This window comes from Oncorhynchus masou, chromosome 30 (genome assembly GCF_036934945.1).
Source record: "Oncorhynchus masou masou isolate Uvic2021 chromosome 30, UVic_Omas_1.1, whole genome shotgun sequence".
NCBI lineage: Eukaryota > Metazoa > Chordata > Actinopteri > Salmoniformes > Salmonidae > Oncorhynchus > Oncorhynchus masou.
The window spans coordinates 5,904,517-5,929,315 of record NC_088241.1 but is presented as its reverse complement, the minus strand read 5'-3'; the positions used below and the strand labels follow the sequence as shown (position 1 = coordinate 5,929,315).

At 51.1% G+C, this 24,799-nt stretch overlaps 1 protein-coding gene across 3 annotated transcripts in view; it reads right to left on the bottom strand.

Moving 5' to 3' along the window:
- The window catches only part of LOC135521895 (ephrin type-B receptor 5-like), a 97,713-nt gene that overhangs the window by 23,090 nt on the left and 49,824 nt on the right, over positions 1-24,799 (bottom strand). The window lies entirely within an intron of this gene.

The window sequence follows — 24,799 nt, the reverse complement described above, 5'->3', positions numbered from 1 at the left end:
TGTGTGTGTGTGTGTGTAGCTGTCATTGTGTGTGTGTAGCTGTCATTGTGTGCGTGTTTGTGTGTGTATCTGTCATTGTGTGCGTGTTTGTGTGTGTATCTGTCATTGTGTGCGTGTGTGTGTGTATCTGTCATTGTGTGCGTGTTTGTGTGTGTATCTGTCATTGTGTGCGTGTTTGTGTGTGTATCTGTCATTGTGTGCGTGTTTGTGTGTGTATCTGTCATTGTGTGCGTGTGTGACGGTCCTTGGACATGGTGGTCTGAGTGCTCTGCTGCGGTGAACACCTCTCACGTCCTCTGACCCTATTTAGATAACCTTTTCACCAACCTTTGTACCACCTCCAAAGGTTGACAAGAGGTGTGTGTGAGTGTGCGCGTGCGTGTGCGTGCGTCTGTGGGTGTGTTTGAGAGAATGCATGTGTACAGGGAGACAGTAATAGAGAGAGGGAATAGAGGAGACGTGGAGAGACAGGGGAGATGTTTAAACAGATAAAAGGCTTCCTGTGTTCTCACTTGTCTGGAAGAGCACAGATCTACTCTCAGACACAGGCGTGAAGTCGGAGACGGGTGGGAAGAGAGAGAGAGAGAGAGGGAGAGAGAGAGAGAGAGAGAGAGAGGGAGAGAGAGAGAGAGAGCGAGAGAGAGGGAGAGAGAGAGAGAGCGAGAGAGAGAGAAAGAGAATGATAGATGAGAAAGAGAGAGATGGAGAAAGAGGGACAAAGAGGGAGAGCGAGAGAATTTGGTAGTGGAAAAGAGAAAAGACAGAGGGCAGAGGAGAGAGGAGGAGAGGAGCAGAGAGGGGGAGAAAGGAAGAGAGATGAGCAGAGAGGAAGAAAGAGGAGGAGAGAAGAGGAAAGAGGAGGAGGGAGGAGGAGAGAGGAGGAGAGAGGAGCAGAGAGGAGCAGAAAGGAGGAGAGATGAGCAGAGAGGAGGGAGAGGATGATTGAGTCCGTTAGAGAGATGGAGAGATGATAAGGAAGGTGGGGTAGTTATAGTGGGAAAGGAGGGTGGTATGTGAGACACAGAAAGAGAGAAAGAGAGAGAGAGAAGAAGTACTGGTAGAGGAGTGGAGAGAAAAGGGAATTGTTCCATGCATCTTTCATGTCTCTGGCACACATTACCAGATGTGTTCTATAGGGCTGTGACACGGAATACGACTTCACTACAAAACTTCCCCCCCTGTTTCTATTGCCAACAATAACCCACACGTTATATTTGCCTTCCCAGCATGTCTTTACATTACCACTGACTATACTGAGGGAAGGAGGAGGCCTGCATGTCTTTACATTACCACTCACTATACTGAGGGAAGGAGGAGGCCCACATGTCTTTACATTACCACTCACTATACTGAGGGAAGGAGGAGGCCTGCATGTCTTTACATTACCACTCACTATACTGAGGGAAGGAGGAGGCCCACATGTCTTTACATTACCACTCACTATACTGAGGGAAGGAGGAGGCCTGCATGTCTTTACATTACCACTCACTATACTGAGGGAAGGAGGAGGCCTGCATGTCTTTACATTACCACTCACTATACTGAGGGAAGGAGGAGGCCTGCATGTCTTTACATTACCACTCACTATACTGAGGGAAGGAGGAGGCCTGCATGTCTTTACATTACCACTCACTATACTGAGGGAAGGAGGAGGCCTGCAGGTCTTTACATTACCACTCACTATACTGAGGGAAGGAGGAGGCCTGCATGTCTTTACCTTACCACTCACTATACTGAGGGAAGGAGGAGGCCTGCATGTCTTTACATTACCACTCACTATACTGAGGGAAGGAGGAGGCCCGCATGTCTTTACATTACCACTCACTATACTGAGGGAAGGAGGAGGCCTGCATGTCTTTACATTACCACTCACTATACCGAGGGAAGGAGGAGGCCCGCATGTCTTTACATTACCACTCACTATACCGAGGGAAGGAGGAGGCCCGCATGTCTTTACATTACCACTCACTATACTGAGGGAAGGAGGAAGAGGCCCGCATGTCTTTACATTACCACTCACTATACTGAGGGAAGGAGGAGGCCTGCATGTCTTTACATTACCACTCACTATACTGAGGGAAGGAGGAGGCCCGCATGTATTTACATTACCACTCACTATACTGAGGGAAGGAGGAGGCCCGCATGTCTTTACATTACCACTCACTATACTGAGGAAAGGAGGAGGCCCTCATGTCGTTACATTACCACTCACTATACTGAGGGAAGGAGGAGGCCTGCATGTCTTTACCTTACCACTCACTATACTGAGGGAAGGAGGAGGCCCACATGTCTTTACATTACCACTCACTATACTGAGGGAAGGAGGAGGCCCGCATGTCTATACATTACCACTCACTATACTGAGGGAAGGAGGAGGCCTGCATGTCTTTACATTACCACTCTATATACTGAGGGAAGGAGGAGTTGCGCATGTCTTTACATTACCACTCACTATACTGAGGGAAGGAGGAGGCCCGCTTGTCTTTACATTACCACTCACTATACTGAGGAAAGGAGGAGGCCCTCATGTCGTTACACTACCACTCACTATACTGAGGGAAGGAGGAGGCCCTCATGTCTTTACATTACCACTCACTATACTGAGGGAAGGAGGAGGCCCGCATGTCTTTACATTACCACTCACTATACTGAGGAAAGGAGGAGGCCCTCATGTCGTTACACTACCACTCACTATACTGAGGGAAGGAGGAGGCCCGCATGTCTTTACATTACCACTCTATATACTGAGGGAAGGAGGAGGCCTACATGTCTTTACATTACCACTCACTATACTGAGGAAAGGAGGAGGCCCTCATGTCGTTACATTACCACTCACTATACCGAGGGAAGGAGGAGGCCTGCATGTCTTTACCTTACCACTCACTATACTGAGGAAAGGAGGAGGCCCTCATGTCGTTACATTACCACTCACTATACCGAGGGAAGGAGGAGGCCTGCATGTCTTTACATTACCACTCACTATACTGAGGGAAGGAGGAGGCCCACATATATTTACACTACCACTCACTATACTGAGGGGAGGAGGAGGCCCACATGTCTTTACATTACCACTCACTATACTGAGGGAAGGAGGAGGCCTGCAGGTCTTTACATTACCACTCACTATACTGAGGGAAGGAGGAGGCCCGCATGTCTTTACATTACCACTCACTATACTGAGGGAAGGAGGAGGCCCGCAAGTCTTTACATTACCACTCACTATAGGGAAGGAGGATGAGGCCTGCATGTCTTTACATTACCACTCTATATACTGAGGGAAGGAGGAGTTGCGCATGTCTTTACATTACCACTCACTATACTGAGGGAAGGAGGAGGCCTGCATGTCTTTACATTACCACTCTATATACTGAGGGAAGGAGGAGTTGCGCATGTCTTTACATTACCACTCACTATACTGAGGGAAGGATGAGGCCTGCATGTCTTTACATTACCACTCACTATACTGAGGGAAGGAGGAGGCCTGCATGTCTTTACATTACCACTCACTATACTGAGGGAAGGAGGAGGCCCACATGTCTTTACATTACCACTCACTATACTGAGGGAAGGAGGAGTTGCGCATGTCTTTACATTACCACTCACTATACTGAGGGAAGGAGGAGGCCTACATGTCTTTACATTACCACTCACTATACTGAGGGAAGGAGGAGTTGCGCATGTCTTTACATTACCACTCACTATACTGAGGGAAGGAGGAGGCCTACATGTCTTTACATTACCACTCACTATACTGAGGGAAGGAGGAGGCCCGCATGTCTTTACATTACCACTCACTATACTGAGGGAAGGAGGAGGCCTACATGTCTTTACATTACCACTCACTATACTGAGGGAAGGAGGAGGCCTGCATGTCTTTACATTACCACTCACTATACTGAGGGAAGGAGGAGGCCCACATGTCTTTACATTACTACTCACTATACTGAGGGAAGGAGGAGGCCCGCATGTCTTTACATTACCACTCACTATACTGAGGGAAGGAGGAGGCCCACATGTCTTTACATTACCACTCACTATACTGAGGGAAGGAGGAAGGAAGGGAGAGGGAGGGAGGGTGAGGAACAGGGAGGAAGAGAGGATGTAGAAAGGAAAAAGGGATGGGATTGAAATGATGGCAGAGAAAAAGAGACGGACACAATGAAAAAAAGAGAGAAAGATCGAGATCATAAAGAACCAAAAGATAATAATAAGCAGAAAACAAAGGGAGAGAGAGAGCGAGTTGGATGGATGGTTGGCAGCGAAGTGAATAATTTGCTGTTGACATAGTACTTGGTATTTAGATCACTGACCCAATTTCTCCTTCACTCTCTCTCTCTCTCGTGCTCATTCTCTCTTGCTCCCAGCATTCAAATCTGACACACACACACACACACACACACACACACACACACACACACACACACACACACACACACACACACACACACACACACACACACACACACACACACACACACACACACACACACTTGTCAGAGCGCAGATGCAGCTACACACAGGAGACATGAATACACATGGTTCCATGAGCAAATATCTTGTTCCCTTCTGTCTCTATCCTCACCTCCCTCTATCCCGTCTGTCTCTCTCTATCCTCTCCATCCCTCTCTCCTGTCTGTCTGTCTCTCTCTATCCTCTCCTCCCTCTCTCCCTTCTGTCTCTCTCTATTTTCTCATCCCTCTCTCCCGTCTGTCTCCCCCTATTCTCTCCTCCCTCTCTCCCGTCTGTCTCTCTCTATTTTCTCATCCCTCTCTCCCGTCTGTCTCCCCCTATTCTCTCCTCCCTCTCTCCCGTCTGTCTCTCTCTTTTTTCTCCTCCCTCTCTTCCGTCTGTCTCTCTATCCCCACCTCCCTCTCTCCCATCTGTCTCTCTCTCTCTATCCTCTCCCTCTCTCCCGTCTGTTTATCTCTATCCTCTCCTCCCTCTCTCCCGTCTGTCTCTCTATCCTCTACTCCCTCTCTCCCGTCTGTCTTTCTATCCTCTCCTCCCTCTCTCCCATCTATCTCTCTATCTATCCTATCCTCCCTCTCTCCCTTCTGTCTCTCTCTGTCCTCTCCTCCCTCTCTCCCGTCTGTCTCTCTCCGTCCTCTCCTCCCTCTCTCCGTCCTCTCCTCCCTCTCTCCCGTCTGTCTCTCTATCCTCTCCTCCCTCTCTCCCATCTGTATCTCTCCGTCCTCTCCTCCCTCTCTCCCGTCTGTCTCTCTATCCTCTCCTCCCTCTCTCCCATCTGTTTCTCTCTATCCACTCCTCCCTCTCTCCCGTCTGTCTCTCTCTATCCTCTCCTCCCTCTCTCCCTTCTGTCTCTCTCTATCCTCTACTTCCTCTCTCCCGTCTCTCTCTCTATCTTCTCCATCCCTCTCTCCCTTCTGTCTCTCTCTATCCTCTCCTCCCTCTCTAACCTTCTGTTTTCTATCCTCTCCTCCCTCTCTCCCGTCTGTCTCTCTATCCTCACCTCCCTCTCTCCCGTCTGTCTCTCTATCCTCTCCTCCCTCTCTCCCATCTGTCTCTCTATCCTCACCTCCCTCTCTCCCGTCTGTCTCTCTCTATCCTCTCCTCCCTCTCTTCCTTCTGTCTCTCTATCCTCTCCTCCCTCTCTCCTTTCTGTCTCTCTATCCTCTCCAACCCTCTCTCCCGTCTGTCTCTCTCTATCCTCTCCTCCCTCTCTCCTCTCTCTCTCTCTATCCTCTCCTCCCTCCCTCCCTCTCTCCCTTCTGTCTTTCTATCCTCTCCTCCCTCTCTCCCGTCTGTCGATCTCTATCCTCTCCATCCCTCTCTCCCGTCTGTCTCTCTCTATCCTCTCCTCCCTCTCTCCTCCTCTCTCTCTCTCTATCCTCTCCTCCCTCCCTCTCTCCCTTCTGTCTTTCTATCCTCTCCTCCCCCTCTCCCGTCTGTCTCTCTCTATCCTCTCCTCCCCCTCTCCCGTCTGTCTCTCTCTATCCTCACCTCCCTCTCTCCCTTCTGTCTATCTCTTTCCTCTCCTCCCTCTCTCCCATCTGTCTCTCTATCCTCTCCTCCCTCTCTCCCATCTGTCTCTCTATCCTCTCCCTCTCTCCTGTCTGTCTCTCTATCCCTCCAACCCTCTCTCTGTCTCTCTCTATCCTCTCCTCCCTCTCTTCCTTCTGTCTCTCTATCCTCTCCTACCTCTCTCCTGTCTGTCTCTCTATCCTCTCCAACCCTCTCTCCCGTCTGTCTCTCTCTATCCTCTCCTCCCTCCCTCCTCCCTCTCTCTCTATCCTCTCCTCCCTCCCTCTCTCCCTTCTGTCTTTCTATCCTCTCCTCCCTTTCTCCCGTCTGTCTCTCTCTATTCTCTCCTCCCTCTCTCACGTCTGTCTCTCTCTATCCTCTCCTCCCTCTCTCCTGTCTGTCTATCTCTATTCTCTCCTCCCTCTCTCTCTCTATCCACTCCTCCCTCTCTCCCTCTATCCACTCCTCCCTCTCTCCCTTCTGCCGTTCTACCCTCTCCTCCCTCTCTCCCGTCTGTCTCTCTCTATCCTCTCCTCCCTCTCTCCCGTCTGTGTCTCTCTATCCTCTCCTCCCTCTCTCCCTTCTGTCTCTCTCTATCCTCTCCTCCCTCTCTCCCTTCTGTCTATCTCTATCAGCTCCTCCCTCTCACCCGGTTGTCTCTCTATCCTCTCCTCCCTCTCTCCCATCTGTTTCTCTCTATCCTCTCCTCCCTCTCTCCCGTCTGTCTCTCTCTATCCTCTCCTCCCTCTCTCCCTTCTGTCTCTCTCTATCCTCTCCTCCCTCTCTCCCGTCTCTCTATCCTCTCCTCCCTCTCTCCCTTCTGTCTCTCTCTATCCTCTCCATCCCTCTCTCCCTTCGGTCTCTCTCTATCCTCTCCTCCCTCTCTGCCTTCTGTCTATCTCTATCCTCTCCTCCCTCTCTCCCTTCTGTTTTCTATCCTCTCCTCCCTCTCTCCCTTCTGTCTATCTCTATCCTCACCTCCCTCTCTCCTGTCTGTCTCTCTATCCTCTCCCCCCTCTCTCCTGTCTGTCTCTCTATCCTCTCCATCCCTCTCTCCCGTCTCCTCTCCATCCCTCTCTCCCTCTGTCTCTCTCTCTCCTCTATCTCTATCCTCTCCTCCCTCCCTCTCTCCCTTCTGCCTTTCTATCCTCTCCTCCCTCTCTCCCGTCTGTCTATCTCTTTCCTCTCCTCCCTCTCTCCCATCTGTCTCTCTATCCTCTCCTCCCTCTCTCCTGTCTGTCTCTCTATCCTCTCCAACCCTCTCTCCCGTCTGTCTCTCTCTATCCTCTCCAACCCTCTCTCCCGTCTGTCTCTCTCTATCCTCTCCTCTCTCTCTCCTCCCTCTCTCTCTATCCTCTCCTCCCTCCCTCCCTCTCTCCCTTCTGTCTTTCTATCCTCTCCTCCCTCTCTCCCGTCTGTCTCTCTCTATCCTCTCCTCCCTCTCTCACTTCTGTCTCTCTCTATCCTCTCCTCCCTCTCTCTCTATCCACTCCTCCCTCTCTCCCTTCTGCCGTTCTACCCTCTCCTCCCTCTCTCCCGTCTGTCTATCTCTATACTCTCCTCCCTCTCTCCCATCTGTCTCTCTCTATCCTCTCCTCCCTCTCTCCCGTCTGTCTTTCTCTATCCTCTCCATCCCTCTCTCCCGTCTGTCTGTCTATCCTCTCCTCCCCTCTCTCCCCTGTCTGTCTCTCTATCCTCTCCTCCCTCTCTCCCTTCTGTCTCTCCCTATCCTCTCCTCCCTCTCTCCCTTCTGTCTATCTCTATCAGCTCCTCCCTCTCACCCGGTTGTCTCTCTATCCTCTCCTCCCTCTCTCCCGTCTGTCTCTCTCTATCCTCTCCTCCCTCTCTCCCTTCTGTCTCTCTCTATCCTCTCCTCCCTCTCTCCCATCTCTCTATCCTCTCCTCCCTCTCTCCCTTCTGTCTCTCTCTATCCTCTCCTCCCTCTCTGCCTTCTGTCTATCTCTATCCTCTCCTCCCTCTCTCCCTTCTGTTTTCTATCCTCTCCCCCCTCTCTCCCTTCTGTCTATCTCTATCCTCACCTCCCTCTCTCCTGTCTGTCTCTCTATCCTCTCCCCCCTCTCTGCTGTCTGTCTCTCTATCCTCTCCATCCCTCTCTCCGGTCTGTCTCTCTCTATCCTCTCCTCCCTCTCTCCCATCTGTCTATCTCTATCCTCTCCATCCCTCTCTCCCGGCTGTTTCTCTCTATCCTCTCCTCCCTCTCTCCTGTCTGTCTCTCTCTATCCTCTCCTCCCTCTCTCCCATCTGTATCTCTCCGTCCTCTCCTCCCTCTCTCCCGTCTGTCTCTCTATCCTCTCCTCCCTCTCTCCCATCTGTTTCTCTCTATCCACTCCTCCCTCTCTCCCGTCTGTCTCTCTCTATCCTCTCCTCCCTCTCTCCCTTCTGTCTCTCTCTATCCTCTACTTCCTCTCTCCCGTCTCTCTCTCTATCTTCTCCATCCCTCTCTCCCTTCTGTCTCTCTCTATCCTCTCCTCCCTCTCTCCCATCTGTCTCTCTATCCTCACCTCCCTCTCTCCCGTCTGTCTCTCTCTATCCTCTCCTCCCTCTCTTCCTTCTGTCTCTATCCTCTCCTCCCTCTCTCCTTTCTGTCTCTCTATCCTCTCCAACCCTCTCTCCCGTCTGTCTCTCTCTATCCTCTCCTCCCTCTCTCCCTGTCTCTCTCTATCCTCCTCCTCCCTCCCTCCCTCTCTCCCTTCTGTCTTTCTATCCTCTCCTCCCTCTCTCCCGTCTGTCGATCTCTATCCTCTCCATCCCTCTCTCCCGTCTGTCTCTCTCTATCCTCTCCTCCCTCTCTCCTCCTTCTCTCTCTCTATCCTCTCCTCCCTCCCTCTCTCCCTTCTGTCTCTCTCTATCCTCTCCTCCCTCTCTCCCTTCTGTCTATCTCTATCAGCTCCTCCCTCTCACCCGGTTGTCTCTCTATCCTCTCCTCCCTCTCTCCCATCTGTTTCTCTCTATCCTCTCCTCCCTCTCTCCTGTCTGTCTCTCTCTATCCTCTCCTCCCTCTCTCCCTTCTGTCTCTCTCTATCCTCTCCTCCCTCTCTCCCGTCTCTCTATCCTCTCCTCCCTCTCTCCCTTCTGTCTCTCTCTATCCTCTCCATCCCTCTCTCCCTTCGGTCTCTCTCTATCCTCTCCTCGCTCTCTGCCTTCTGTCTATCTCTATCCTCTCCTCCCTCTCTCCCTTCTGTTTTCTATCCTCTCCTCCCTCTCTCCCTTCTGTCTATCTCTATCCTCACCTCCCTCTCTCCTGTCTGTCTCTCTATCCTCTCCCCCTCTCTCCTGTCTGTCTCTCTATCCTCTCCATCCCTCTCTCCCGTCTGTCTCTCTCTATCCTCTCCTCCCTCTCTCCTCCCTCTCTCTCTCTATCCTCTCCTCCCTCCCTCTCTCCCTTCTGTCTTTCTATCCTCTCCTCCCTCTCTCCCGTCTGTCTATCTCTATCCTCTCCTCCCCCTCTCCCGTCTGTCTCTCTCTATCCTCACCTCCCTCTCTCCCTTCTGTCTATCTCTTTCCTCTCCTCCCTCTCTCCCATCTGTCTCTCTATCCTCTCCTCCCTCTCTCCTGTCTGTCTCTCTATCCTCTCCAACCCTCTCTCTCCTCCTCCCTCTCTCCTTTCTGTCTCTCTATCCTCTCCAACCCTCTCTCCCGTCTGTCTCCTCATCTCTCCCTCCCTCCCTCTCTATCCTCTCCTCCCTCCCTCCCTCTCTCCCTTCTGTCTTTCTATCCTCTCCTCCCTCTCTCCCGTCTGTCGATCTCTATCCTCTCCATCCCTCTCTCCCGTCTGTCTCTCTCTATCCCCCTCCTCCCTCCTCCTCCTTCTCTCTCTCTATCCTCTCCCTCCCTCCCTCTCTCCCTTCTGTCTTTCTATCCTCTCCTCCCCCTATCCCGTCTGTCTCTCTCTATCCTCTCCTCCCCCTCTCCCGTCTGTCTCTCTCTATCCTCACCTCCCTCTCTCCCTTCTGTCTATCTCTTTCCTCTCCTCCCTCTCTCCCATCTGTCTCTCTATCCTCTCCTCCCTCTCTTCCTTCTGTCTCTATCCTCTCCTCCCTCTCTCCTTTCTGTCTCTCTATCCTCTCCAACCCTCTCTCCCGTCTGTCTCTCTCTATCCTCTCCTCCATCTCTCCTCCCTCTCTCTCTCTATCCTCTCCTCCCTCCCTCCCTCTCTCCCTTCTGTCTTTCTATCCTCTCCTCCCTCTCTCCCGTCTGTCGATCTCTATCCTCTCCATCCCTCTCTCCCGTCTGTCTCTCTCTATCCTCTCCTCCCTCTCTCCTCCTCTCTCTCTCTATCCTCTCCTCCCTCCCTCTCTCCCTTCTGTCTTTCTATCCTCTCCTCCCCCTATCCCGTCTGTCTCTCTCTATCCTCTCCTCCCCCTCTCCCGTCTGTCTCTCTCTATCCTCACCTCCCTCTCTCCCTTCTGTCTATCTCTTTCCTCTCCTCCCTCTCTCCCATCTGTCTCTCTATCCTCTCCTCCATCTCTCCTGTCTGTCTCTCTATCCTCTCCAACCCTCTCTCCCGTCTGTCTCTCTCTATCCTCTCCTCCCTCTCTTCCTTCTGTCTCTCTATCCTCTCCTACCTCTCTCCTGTCTGTCTCTCTATCCTCTCCAACCCTCTCTCCCGTCTGTCTCTCTCTATCCTCTCCTCCCTCTCTCCTCCCTCTCTCTCTATCCTCTCCTCCCTCCCTCTCTCCCTTCTGTCTTTCTATCCTCTCCTCCCTCTCTCCCGTCTGTCTCTCTCTATTCTCTCCTCCCTCTCTCACTTCTGTCTCTCTCTATCCTCTCCTCCCTCTCTCCTGTCTGTCTATCTCTATTCTCTCCTCCCTCTCTCTCTCTATCCACTCCTCCCTCTCTCCCTCTATCCACTCCTCCCTCTCTCCCTTCTGCCGTTCGACCCTCTCCTCCCTCTCTCCCGTCTGTCTCTCTCTATCCTCTCCTCCCTCTCTCCCGTCTGTCTTTCTCTATCCTCTCCATCCCTCTCTCCCGTCTGTCTGTCTCTCTCTCTCTATCCTCTCCTCCCTCTCTCCCGTCTGTGTCTCTCTATCCTCTCCTCCCTCTCTCCCTTCTGTCTCTCTCTATCCTCTCCTCCCTCTCTCCCTTCTGTCTATCTCTATCAGCTCCTCCCTCTCACCCGGTTGTCTCTCTATCCTCTCCTCCCTCTCTCCCATCTGTTTCTCTCTATCCTCTCCTCCCTCTCTCCTGTCTGTCTCTCTCTATCCTCCTCTCTCCCTTCTGTCTCTCTCTATCCTCTCCTCCCTCTCTCCCGTCTCTCTATCCTCTCCTCCCTCTCTCCCTTCTGTCTCTCTCTATCCTCTCCATCCCTCTCTCCCTTCGGTCTCTCTCTATCCTCTCCTCGCTCTCTGCCTTCTGTCTATCTCTATCCCTCCTCCCTCTCTCCCTTCTGTTTTCTATCCCTCTCCTCCCTCTCTCCCTTCTGTCTATCTCTATCCTCACCTCCCTCTCTCCTGTCTGTCTCTCTATCCTCTCCCCCTCTCTCCTGTCTGTCTCTCTATCCTCTCCATCCCTCTCTCCCGTCTGTCTCTCTATCTCTCTCCCCCTCTCTCCTCCCTCTCTCTCTCTATCCTCTCCTCCCTCCCTCTCTCCCTTCTGTCTTTCTATCCTCTCCTCCCTCTCTCCCGTCTGTCTATCTCTATCCTCTCCTCCCCCTCTCCCGTCTGTCTCTCTCTATCCTCACCTCCCTCTCTCCCTTCTGTCTATCTCTTTCCTCTCCTCCCTCTCTCCCATCTGTCTCTCTATCCTCTCCTCCCTCTCTCCTGTCTGTCTCTCTATCCTCTCCAACCCTCTCTCCCGTCTGTCTCTCTCTATCCTCTCCTCCCTCTCTTCCTTCTGTCTCTCTATCCTCTCCTACCTCTCTCCTGTCTGTCTCTCTATCCTCTCCAACTCTCTCTCCCGTCTGTCTCTCTCTATCCTCTCCTCTCTCTCTCTCTCTCTCTATCCTCTCCTCCCTCCCTCTCTCCCTTCTGTCTTTCTATCCTCTCCTCCCTCTCTCCCGTATGTCTCTCTCTATCCTCTCCTCCCTCTCTCACTTCTGTCTCTCTCTATCCTCTCCTCCCTCTCTCCTGTCTGTCTATCTCTATTCTCTCCTCCCTCTCTCTCTCTATCCACTCCTCCCTCTCTCCCTTCTGCCGTTCTACCCTCTCCTCCCTCTCTCCCGTCTGTCTATCTCTATCCTCTCCTCCCTCTCTCCCATCTGTCTCTCTCTATCCTCTCCTCCCTCTCTCCCGTCTGTCTTTCTCTATCCTCTCCATCCCTCTCTCCCGTCTGTCTGTCTCTCTCTATCCTCTCCTCCCTCTCTCCCGTCTGTGTCTCTCTATCCTCTCCTCCCTCTCTCCCTTCTGTCTCTCTCTATCCTCTCCTCCCTCTCTCCCTTCTGTCTATCTCTATCAGCTCCTCCCTCTCACCCGGTTGTCTCTCTATCCTCTCCTCCCTCTCTCCCATCTGTTTCTCTCTATCCTCTCCCCCCCTCTCCCTCCTGTCTCTCTCTCTATCCTCTATCCCCCCTCTCATCCCTCCTCCCTCTCTCCCTTCTGTCTATCTCTATCCTCTCCTCCCTCTCTTCCTTCTGTCTCTATCCTCTCCTCCCTCCTCTCCCTCTATCCCTCAACCTCCTCTCTCTCCCGTCTGTCTCTCTCTATCCCGTCTCTCCTATCCCCTCCCTCTCTCCCTGTCTGTCTCTCTCTATCCTCTCCTCCCTCTCTCCCTTCTGTCTCTCTCTATCCTCTCCTCCCTCTCTCCCATCTCTCTCCCTTCTCTCTCTCTCCCCTCCCTCCCTCCTCCATCCCTCTCCCTTCTGTCTCTCTCTATCCTCTCCTCCCTCTCTCCCTTCTGTCTCTCTATCCTCTCCTCCCTCTCTCCCTTCTGTTTTTCTATCCTCTCCTCCCTCTCTCCCTTCTGTCTATCTCTATCCTCACCTCCCTCTCTCCTGTCTGTCTCTCTATCCTCTCCATCCCTCTCTCCGGTCTGTCTCTCTCTATCCTCTCCTCCCTCTCTCCCATCTGTCTATCTCTATCCTCTCCATCCCTCTCCTGTCTGTCTCTCTATCCTCTCCATCCCTCTCTCCTGTCTGTCTCTCTCTATCCTCTCCTCCCTCTCTCCCATCTGTTTCTCTCTATCCACTCCTCCCTCTCTCCCGTCTGTCTCTCTCTATCCTCTCCTCCCTCTCTCCCTTCTGTCTCTCTCTATCCTCTCCTCCCTCTCTCCCGTCTGTCTGTCTCTCTCTATCCTCTCCTCCCTCTCTGCCTTCTGTCTCTCTCTATCCTCTCCTCCCCTCTCTCCCGTCTGTCTCTCTATCTCACCTCCCTCTCTCCCGTCTGTCTCTCTCTATCCCTCTCCTCTCCCTCTCTCCCCTTCTGTCTCTATCCTCTCCTCCCTCTCTCCTTTCTGTCTCTCTATCCTCTCCCTCCCTCTCTCCCGTCTGTCTCTCTCTATCCTCTCCTCCTCTCTCCCTTCTCTCTCTCTCCTCTCCTCTCCTCCTCCCTCCCTCCTCTCTCCCTTCTCTCTTTCTATCCTCTCCTCCCTCTCTCCCGTCTGTCTATCTCTATCCTCTCCATCCCTCTCTCCCGTCTGTCTCTCTCTCTCTCTATCCTCTCCTCCCTCTCTCTCCTCTCTCTCTCTATCCTCTCCTCCCTCCCTCTCTCCCTTCTGTCTTTCTATCCTCTCCTCCCCTCTCCCGTCTGTCTCTCTCTATCCTCTCCTCCCCCTCTCCCCTGTCTCTCTCTATCCTCTCCTCCCTCTCTCCCTTCTGTCTATCTCTTTCCTCTCCTCCCTCTCTCCCATCTGTCTCTCTATCCTCTCCTCAATCTCTCCTGTCTCTCTCTATCCTCTCCAACCCTCTCCCGTCTGTCTCTCTCTATCCTCTCCTCCCTCTCTCCTTCTCTCTCTATCCCTCCTACCTCTCTCTCTATCCTCTCCAACTCTCTCCCTCTCTCTATCCTCTCCCTCTCTGTCCTCTGTCTCTCTATCCTCTCCCTCCCTCTCTCCCGTCTGTCTCTCTCTATCTCTCTCCTCCCTCTCTCACTTCTGTCTCTCTCTATCCTCTCCTCCCTCTCTCCTGTCTGTCTATCTCTATCTCTCTCCCTCCTCTCTCTATCCACTCCTCCCTCTCTCTGCCCTCTATCCCACTCCTCCCTCTCTCCCGTCTGTCTATCTCTATACTCTCCTCCCTCTCTCCCATCTGTCTCTCTCTATCCTCTCCTCCCTCTCTCCCGTCTGTCTTTCTCTATCCTCTCCATCCCTCTCTCCCGTCTGTCTGTCTCTCTCTCTCTATCCTCTCCTCCCTCTCTCCCGTCTGTGTCTCTCTATCCTCTCCTCCCTCTCTCCCTTCTGTCTCTCTCTATCCTCTCCTCCCTCTCTCCCTTCTGTCTATCTCTATCAGCTCCTCCCTCTCACCCGGTTGTCTCTCTATCCTCTCCTCCCTCTCTCCCATCTGTTTCTCTCTATCCTCTCCTCCCTCTCTCCTGTCTGTCTCTCTCTATCCTCTCCTCCCTCTCTCCCTTCTGTCTCTCTCTATCCTCTCCTCCCTCTCTCCCGTCTCTCTATCCTCTCCTCCCTCTCTCCCTTCTGTCTCTCTCTATCCTCTCCATCCCTCTCTCCCTTCTGTCTATCCTCTCCTCCCTCTCTCCCGTCTGTGTCTCTCTCTATCCTCTCCTCTCTCTGCCTTCTGTCTCTCTCTATCCTCTCCTCTGTCTCTCTGTTTTCTATCCTCTCCTCCCTCTCTCCCTTCTGTCTATCTCTATCCTCTCCCTCCCTCTCTCCTGTCTGTCTCTCTATCCTCTCATCCTCCCCTCTCCTGTCTGTCTATCTCTATCTCTCCCTCCTCTCTCCTCTCTCCTGTCTGTCTCTCTATCCTCTCCAATCCCCTCTCTCCCTTCTGTCTCTCTCTATCCTCTCCCCTGTCTCTCTATCTCTATCCTCTCCTCCCTCTCTGTCTGTCTCTCTCTATCTCTCCTCCCCTCTCTCCCTTCTGTTCTCCTCCCTCTCTCCCTGTCTGTCTCTCTCTATCCTCTCCTCCCTCTCTCCCGTCTGTCTCTCTATCCTATCCTCTCTCTCTCCTCCCTCTCCCTCTGTCTCTGTCTGTCCTCTCTCTCCCTCCTCTCCTCCCTCCCGTCTGTCTCTCTCCTCCCTCCTCCCTCTCTCCCTTCTGTCTTTCTATCCTCTCCTCCCTCTCTCCCGTCTGTCTCTCTCTATCCTCTCCTCCCTCTCTCCCGTCTGTCTCTCTCTATCCTCTCCTCCTCCCCTCTCTGTCTGTCTCTCTCTATCCTCCCGTCTCTCTCCCTCTCCTCTGTCTCTCCTGTCTGTCTCCCTCTGTCTATCCTCCTCCCCTCTGTCTCTCCCGTCTCTCTCTCTATCCTCTATCTCTCCCCTCTCCCGTCTGTCTCTCTCTATCCCTCCTCCCTCCTCCCTCTCTATCTGTCTGTCTCGCTCTATCCTCTCCTCCCTCTCTCCCGTCTGTCTATCTCTATCCTCCTCCCCTCCCTCTGTCTCCCATCTGTCTCTCCCTCTCTCCCCTGTCTCTATCTCTATTCCTCCCTCTCTCTATCCCGTCTGTCTCTCTCTCTATCCCCTCCTCCCTCTCTGCCTTCTGTCTATCTCTATCCTCTCCTCCCTCTCTCCCTTCTGTCTCTCTCAATCCTCTCCTCCCTCTCTCCTGTCTGTCTATCTATCCTCTCCTCCCTCTCTCCCGTGTGTCACTCTATCCTCTCCTCCCTCTCTCCCTTCTGTCTCTCTCTATATCCTCTCCTCCCTCTCTCCTGTCTGTCACTATATCCTCTCCTCCCTCTCTCCCATTTGTCTCTCTCTATATCCTCTCCTCCCTCTCTCCCTTCTGTCTCTCTCTATCCCTCTCTCCTCCATCTCCCCCGTCTGTGTCTCTCTATCCTTTCCTCCCTCTCTCCCGTCTGTCTCTCTCTATCCTCTCCTCCCTCTCTCCCTTCTGTCTCTCTCTATCCTCCCCTCCCTCTCCCCCGTCTGTCTATCTCTATCCTCCCCTCCCTCTCTCCCATCTGTCACTCTATCCTCCCCTCCCTCTCTCCCATCTGTCACTCTATCCTCTCCTCCCTCTCTCCCGTCTGTCACTCTATCCTCTCCTCCCTCTCTCCCGTCTGTCTCTCTATCGTCTCCTCCCTCTCTCTCGTCTGTCTATCTCTATCCTCTCCTCCCTCTCTCCCGTCTGTCTATCTCTATCCTCTCCTCCCTCTCTCCCGTCTGTCTCTCTATCCTCTCCTCCCTCTCTCCCGTCTGTCTCTCTATCCTCTCCTCCCTCTCTCCCGTCTGTCTCTCTATCCTCTCCTCCCTCTCTCCCGTCTGTCTCTCTATCCTCTCCTCCCTCTCTCCCGTCTGTCTATCTCTATCCTCTCCTCCCTCTCTCCCGTCTGTCACTCTATCCTCTCCTCCCTCTCTCCCGTCTGTCTCTCTATCGTCTCCTCCCTCTCTCCCGTCTGTCTATCTCTATCCTCTCCTCCCTCTCTCCCGTCTGTCTTTCTATCCTCTCCTCCCTCTCTCCCTTCTGTCTCTCTCTATCCTCTACTCCCCCTCTCCCTTCTGTCTCTCTCTATCCTCTCCTCCCCCTCCCCCGTCTGTCTATCTCTATCCTCTCTCCCTTCTCTCTCCATTTCTCCACTGTCTGTGACATTCTGCAGTTAGCAACGTTTGTCCAGGAAATGCATATTGAATGGTAGTACAATGTTCTAATCTGCTCCATGTCCCATTCCTGCCCTGGTATCACTCAGTCTCATATAAAAACTCCTCATGCCTTATCCAGCTCATATCAGCTCCATTACTTTACCATCATAATATCAACATGAGGTTACATGACCTGGAGAAAGATATTTCCTAGACATATTGGGCTCCCGAGTGGTGCAGCGGTCTAATGTACTGTATCTCAGTGTTAGAGTCATCACTACAGACCAGACCCTGGTTCAATTCAAGGCTGATTGGGTGGCGCACAATTGGTCCAGTGTCGTCCGGGTTTGACTGGGGTAGTAATATTTTAATATAATATTTTTTCTTAACTGACTTGACTAGTTAAATAAAGAATACATTTAAAAAGGGAAAAATAGATATAACATAAAGCAGACCAAACAGATAAGATACACTCTTAGAAAAAAGGGTTCCAAAAGGGTTCTTCGGCTGTACCCATAGGATAAGCCTTTTTGGTTTCAGGTAGAACCCTCTTTGGTTCCAGGTAGAACCCTTTTGGGTTCCATATAGAACCCTCTGTGGAAAAGGTGTTACATGGAACCACAATTCCAGTGGGTCAGAAGTGTACATACATTAAGTTGACTGTGCCTTTAAACAGCTTGGAAAATTCCAGAACATTATGTAATGGCTTTAGAAGTTTCTGATAGGCTAATTGACATAATTTGAGTCAATTGGAGGTGTACCTGTGGATGTATTTCAAGGCCTACCTTCAAACTCAGTGCCTCTTTGCCTGACATCATGGGAAAATCAAAAGAAATCAGCCAAGACCACAGATAAAGAATTGTAGACCTCCACAAGTCTGGTTCATCCTTGGGAGCAATTTACAAACACCTGAAGGTACCACGTTCCTCTGTACAAACAATAGTATGCAAGTATAAACACCATGGGACCACGCAGCCGTCATACCGCTCAGGAAGGAGACACGTTCTGTCTCCTAGAGATGAATGTATTTTGGTGTGAAAAGTGCAAATCAATCACAGAGCAACAGCAAAGGACCTTGTGAAGATGCTGGAGGAAACAGGTATAAAAGTATCTATATCCACAGTAAAACCAGTCCTATATTGACATAACCTGAAAGGCCGCTCAGCAAGGAAGAAGCCACTGCTCACAAACCGCCACTAAAAATTCAGACTATGGTTTGCAACTGCACATGGGGACAAAGATTGTACTTTTTTGGAGAAATGTCCTCTGGTCTGATGAGACAAAAATAGAACTGTTTGGCCATAATGACCATCGTTATGTTTGGAGGAAAAAGGGGGAGTCTTGCAAGCTGAAGAACACCATCCCAACCGTGAAGCACGGGGGTGGCAGCATCATGTTGTTGGGCTGCTTTGCTGCATGAGGGACTGGTGCACTTCACAAAATAGATGGCGTCATGAGATGGGGAAATTATGTGGATATATTGAAGCAAGACATCAGTCAGGAAGTTAAAGCTTGGTCGCAAATGGGTCTTCCAAATGGACAATGACCCCAAGCATACATCCAAAGTTGTGTCAAAATGGCTTACGGACAACAAAGTCAAGGTATCGGAGTGGCCAGCACAAAGCTCTGACCTCAATCCTAGAGAAAATTTGTGGGCAGAACTGAAAAAGCATGTGCGGGCAAGCAGGCCTACAAACCTGACTCAGTTACACCAGCTCTGTCAGGAGGAATGGGACAAAATACACCCAACTAATTGTGGGAAGCTTGTGGAAGGCTACCCGAAACGCTTGACCCAAGTTAAACAATTTAAAGGCAATGCTACAAAATACTAACTGAGTATGTAAACTTCTGACCCACTGGGATGTGATGAAAGAAATATATCATCATTGATAAGGGAACTGTGTTGAGGAATATATATTATCAGTGTTTAAGGGAACTGTGTTGAGGAATATATATCATCAGTGTTTAAGGGAACTGTGTTGAGGAATATATATCATCAGTGTTTAAGGGAACTGTGTTGAGGAATATATATCATCAGTGTTTAAGGGAACTGTGTTGAGGAATATATATCATCAGTGTTTAAGGGAACTGTGTTGAGGAATATATATCATCATTGTTTAAGGGAACTGTGTTGAGGAATATATATCATCATTGTTAAGGGAACTGTGTTGAGGAATATATATCATCATTGTTAAGGGAACTGTGTTGAGGAATATATATCATCATTGTTAAGGGAACTGTGTTGAGGAATATATATCATCATTGTTTAAGGGAACTGTGTTGAGGAATATATATCATCAGTGTTTAAGGGAACTGTGTTGAGGAATATATATCATCATTGTTAAGGGAACTGTGTTGAGGAATATATATCATCATTGTTAAGGGAACTGTGTTGAGGAATATATATCATCATTGTTTAAGGGAACTGTCTTAAGGAATATATATTATCAGTGTTTAAGGGAACTGTGTTGAGGAATATATATCATCATTGTTTAAGGGAACTGTGTTGAGGAATATATATCATCAGTGTTTAAGGGAACTGTGTTGAGGAATATATATCATCAGTGTTTAAGGGAACTGTGTTGAGGAATATATATTATCAGTGTTTAAGGGAACTGTGTTGAGGAATATATATCATCAGTGTTTAAGGGAACTGTGTTGAGGAATATATATCATCTGTGTTTAAGGGAACTGTGTTGAGGAATATATATCATCAGTGTTTAAGGGAACTGTGTTGAGGAATATATATCATCTGTGTTTAAGGGAACTGTGTTGAGGAATATATATCATCAGTGTTTAAGGGAACTGTGTTGAGGAATATATATCATCAGTGTTTAAGGGAACTGTGTTGAGGAATATATATCATCTGTGTTTAAGGGAACTGTGTTGAGGAATATATATCATCAGTGTTTAAGGGAACTGTGTTGAGGAATATATATCATCTGTGTTTAAGGGAACTGTGTTGAGGAATATATATCATCATTGTTTAAGGGAACTGTGTTGAGGAATATATATCATCATTGTTAAGGGAACTGTGTTGAGGAATATATATCATCTGTGTTTAAGGGAACTGTGTTGAGGAATATATATCATCAGTGTTTAAGGGAACTGTGTTGAGGAATATATATCATCTGTGTTTAAGGGAACTGTGTTGAGGAATATATATCATCTGTGTTTAAGGGAACTGTGTTGAGGAATATATATCATCATTGTTAAGGGAACTCTTCTGCTTAGGAGAGCACAGAGCGCTGTTTGTATCCTGCTCTGTTCCCTGTCATCACTAGAGGATCTGAGAGGAGTTAGTGGTTCTGGTGGCTGAGCTGGTTCGAGCGTGGATGGTGCTTGTAACACCAAGCGGTTGTGGGTTTAATTCACTACTAATGAATAGCTGAACTGCAAGTCCATTTGGATTACAGCGTTTGCTGAACGAATATATCATTCATCAGTTCCGATCTTGAATGTGCCTGGAACCCCCTTAGAGCTGTACAACTGAGTTCTTGGTGTCTACACAGATATTTATACCGGAGCCTCAGAGTCAATGTAGAATAAAAACCCTCAGCGACCACGGCAACATGGCTCAGCAACCATCTCAGCTATCATTGTTTTCATCCAAACGACCAAACAGGGACAACAATGCCATGATGTCACATCCACATCATTAGTCAATGACTTGATCAACTAAACATAATCACAGAATAATTAGAACACAAAAATCCCTGTGTGGGTGGGGCTCCCACTCCTTATAATCTGTTTAGCCCCATCTGGAAGTCCAAACCACTGAGCCACAGAGTGGCGTTGGAGTGGTTTTTTCTCAGTATCAAAGTGAGACCAACTGTGTGAGTGGTGGGGAGAGCCCAGGTGTAAACCATTAGAGCATGAAGACATTTTGCACTTGACTTGGTTGTGAGCACCAGTCTTAACGAATCTGTTAGCTAGCTTGGGACTGGGAGGCCCCTGACCAGCCCTGGTCTGGTCTGTGGAGGAGAAGTGTAGCAGATAGCCCCACAGAGAACTACTGGACTGGACCTTAACCTTCAACTGTCAACAGTCCAGGGATAGCACACACACACACACACACACACACACACACACACACACACACACACACACACACACACACACACACACACACACACACACACACACACACACACACACACACACACACACACACTCTTAGAAAAGTCCAAAATGGTTATTTGGCTGTCCCCATAGGAGAACCCTTTGAAGAACCCTATTTGGTTGCCAGTAGAGCCCTTTGGTTCCAGATAGAACTATTTTGTGTTCCATGTAGGACCCTTTCCACAGAGGGTTCTACTTGGAACCAAAAAGGGTTCTCCCTGGAAACAAAAAGGGTTCTCCTATGGTGACAGCCGAAGAACCCTTCTGGAACCTGTTTATGTAAGAGTGTAGGAACAGACAAACATACAAGGACACACACACAGCACCACACAGTCTCTCCACATCTCAGTCAATACCCCTTCCCCCTCTCTCTGTGTCCTTACTTTCCTCAGACTTTCTGCTTGCTCAATTCCTTAAGTCATTAACTTGTGTCCACTTATCCCCTCTCTCCCTCCCTCTCTCTCTCCATCTCCCCCTCTCTCTTTCCCTCTCTCTCTCTCCCGCTGTGGTTTCTGTCACTTGTTCACAGACGAGTGGCCATTACATCACTATGACCTAAATGTGTCACATCCCTCCCTCCCCTCTCTCTCTCTTTCCCTCCTCCCTCTCTCAATTTTCCATGGTGTCTTTCTTGAGATTTCTCCAAAACATATCTTCCTCTTTGACCCCCACCTAGTGAAGATTGAACACTTGAACACTTTACTTCTTCAGGGGGCACACTGACCCAGACTGTGGTGTAGTGTCCATGTTCCTGTAGTAGTGTGTGTGTGTGTGTGTGTGTGTGTGTGTGTGTTCCTTTCCTCTTCTGTGCTAACATTCTGGGTCAAGTGGGGCTTGTTGAAGCAGTAGTTGAGCTCTTGGTCTGACAAGCTGTCTCTTATTCCCCTGAGTTCTGCTCCCTTCCTGCTTCTTCAGTTAAAACACCATCACCAACACAGAGACCACAAAGCCCTCATCTCCTACTTATGCTCCCAGACATAAACGTCTTTTCATTTATGAAGGATGTTGTCAACACAGTCTCATAAAACATAACCCCTCCCCCAATAAACACACACACACAGACCAGGGCCATTGTCCGTCCCTGCCCTCCTCCCCCTGTCCTCTCAGTCAAGCTGGGCCAGTGATCAGAGTGACGGCAGCAGTTCCATCCCATATTGATCCAGACAGTGACAGGAGGGGGGACAGGAGAACTGACAGGACAGGAGACAGGAGAACTGACAGGAGGGGGGACAGGAGAACTGACAGGACAGGAGACAGGAGAACTGACAGGAGGGGGGACAGGAGAACTGACAGGAGGGGGGACAGGAGAACTGACAGGAGGGGGGACAGGAGAACTGACAGGACAGGAGACAGGAGAACTGACAGGAGGGGGACAGGAGAACTGACAGGACAGGAGACAGGAGAACTGACAGGAGGGGGACAGGAGAACTGACAGGACAGGAGACAGGAGAACTGACAGGAGGGGGGACAGGAGAACTGACAGGACAGGAGACAGGAGAACTGACAGGAGGGGGGACAGGAGAACTGACAGGACAGGAGACAGGAGAACTGACAGGAGGGGGGACAGGAGAACTGACAGGAGGGGGACAGGAGAACTGACAGGAGGGGGGACAGGAGAACTGACAGTACAGGGTACAGGAGAACTGACAGGACAGGAGACAGGAGAACTGACAGGAGGGGGGACAGGAGAACTGACAGGACAGGAGACAGGAGAACTGACAGGAGGGGGGACAGGAGAACTGACAGGACGAGAGACAGGAGAACTGACAGGAGGGGGGACAGGAGAACTGACAGTACAGGGTACAGGAGAACTGACAGGACAGGAGACAGGAGAACTGACAGGAGGGGGGACAGGAGAACTGACAGGAGGGGGGACAGGAGAACTGACAGGACAGGAGACAGGAGAACTGACAGGAGGGGGGACAGGAGAACTGACAGGACGAGAGACAGGAGAACTGACAGGAGGGGGGACAGGAGAACTGACAGGACAGGAGAACTGACAGGAGGGGGACAGGAGAACTGACAGGAGGGGGACAGGAGAACTGACAGGAGTGGGGACAGGAGAACTGACAGGAGGGGGGACAGGAGAACTGACAGGACAGGAGACAGGAGAACTGACAGGAGGGGGGACAGGAGAACTGACAGGACGAGAGACAGGAGAACTGACAGGAGGGGGACAGGAGAACTGACAGGACAGGAGACAGGAGAACTGACAGGAGGGGGACAGGAGAACTGACAGGAGGGGGGACAGGAGAACTGACAGGAGGGGGACAGGAGAACTGATAGGAGGGGGACAGGAGAACTGACAGGAGGGGGGACAGGAGAACTGACAGGACAGGAGACAGGAGAACTGACAGGAGGGGGACAGGAGAACTGATAGGAGGGGGACAGGAGAACTGACAGGAGGGGGACAGGAGAACTGACAGGACAGGAGACAGGAAAACTGACAGGAGGGGGACAGGAGAACTGATAGGAGGGGGACAGGACAACTGACAGGACAGGAGACAGGAGAACTGACAGGAGGGGGACAGGAGAACTGATAGGAGGGGGACAGGAGATCTGACAGGAGGGGGGACAGGAGAACTGACAGGACAGGAGACAGGAGAACTGACAGGAGGGGGGGGACAGGAGAACTGATAGGAGGGGGACAGGAGATCTGATAGGAGGGGGACAGGAGATCTGACAGGAGGGGGGACAGGAGATCTGACAGGAGGGGGACAGGAGAACTGACAGGACAGGAGACAGGAGAACTGACAGGAGGGGGGACAGGAGAACTGATAGGAGGGGGGACAGGAGAACTGATAGGAGGGGGGACAGGAGATCTGACAGGAGGGGGACAGGAGAACTGACAGGACAGGAGACAGGAGAACTGACAGGACAGGAGACAGGAGAACTGACAGGAGGGGGGACAGGAGAACTGACAGGACAGGAGACAGGAGAACTGACAGGACAGGAGACAGGAAAACTGACAGGAGGGGGGACAGGAGAACTGATAGGAGGGGGGACAGGAGAACTGATAGGACAGGAGACAGGAGAACTGACAGGAGGGGGGACAGGAGAACTGACAGGACAGGAGACAGGAGAACTGACAGGAGGGGGACAGGAGAACTGACAGGAGGGGGACAGGAGAACTGACAGGAGGGGGACAGGAGAACTGACAGGACAGGAGACAGGAAAACTGACAGGAGGGGGAACAGGAGAACTGATAGGAGGGGGACAGGAGAACTGATAGGAGGGGCACAGGAGAACTGACACGACAAGGTACAGGAGGGGGGACAGGAGAACTGACAGGAGGGGGGACAGGAGAACTGACAGGACAGGGACAGGAGAACTGACAGGAGGGGGGACAGGAGAACTGACAGGACAGGGGACAGGAGAACTGACAGTACAGGGTACAGGAGAACTGACAGGAGGGGGGACAGGAGAACTGACAGGACAGGAGAACTGACAGGAGGGGGGACAGGAGAACTGACAGGACAGGAGACAGGAGAACTGACAGGAGGGGGGACAGGAGAACTGATAGGAGGGGGACAGGAGAACTGACAGGAGGGGGACAGGAGAACTGACAGGACAGGAGACAGGAGAACTGACAGGAGGGGGGACAGGAGAACTGACAGGACGAGAGACAGGAGAACTGACAGGAAAACTGACAGGAGGGGGGACAGGAGAACTGACAGGACAGGAGACAGGAGAACTGACAGGAGGGGGGACAGTAAACTGACACGACAGGGTACAGGAGGGGGCGGCAGTGTAGCCCACTGTTCCCAGGCCATCATTGAAAATAAGAATTTGTTCTTAACTGACTTGCCTGGTTAAATAAAGGTAAAAAAAAAGAAAAAAAAAAGGGGGGACTGGATAACTGACAGGAGGGGGGACAGGAGAACTGACAGTACAGGGTACAGGAGAACTGACAGGAGGGGGACAGGAGAACTGACAGTACAGGGTACAGGAGAACTGACAGGAGGGGGACAGGAGAACTGACAGTACAGGGTACAGGAGAACTGACAGGACAGGGGGGACAGGAGAACTGACAGGAGGGGGACAGGAG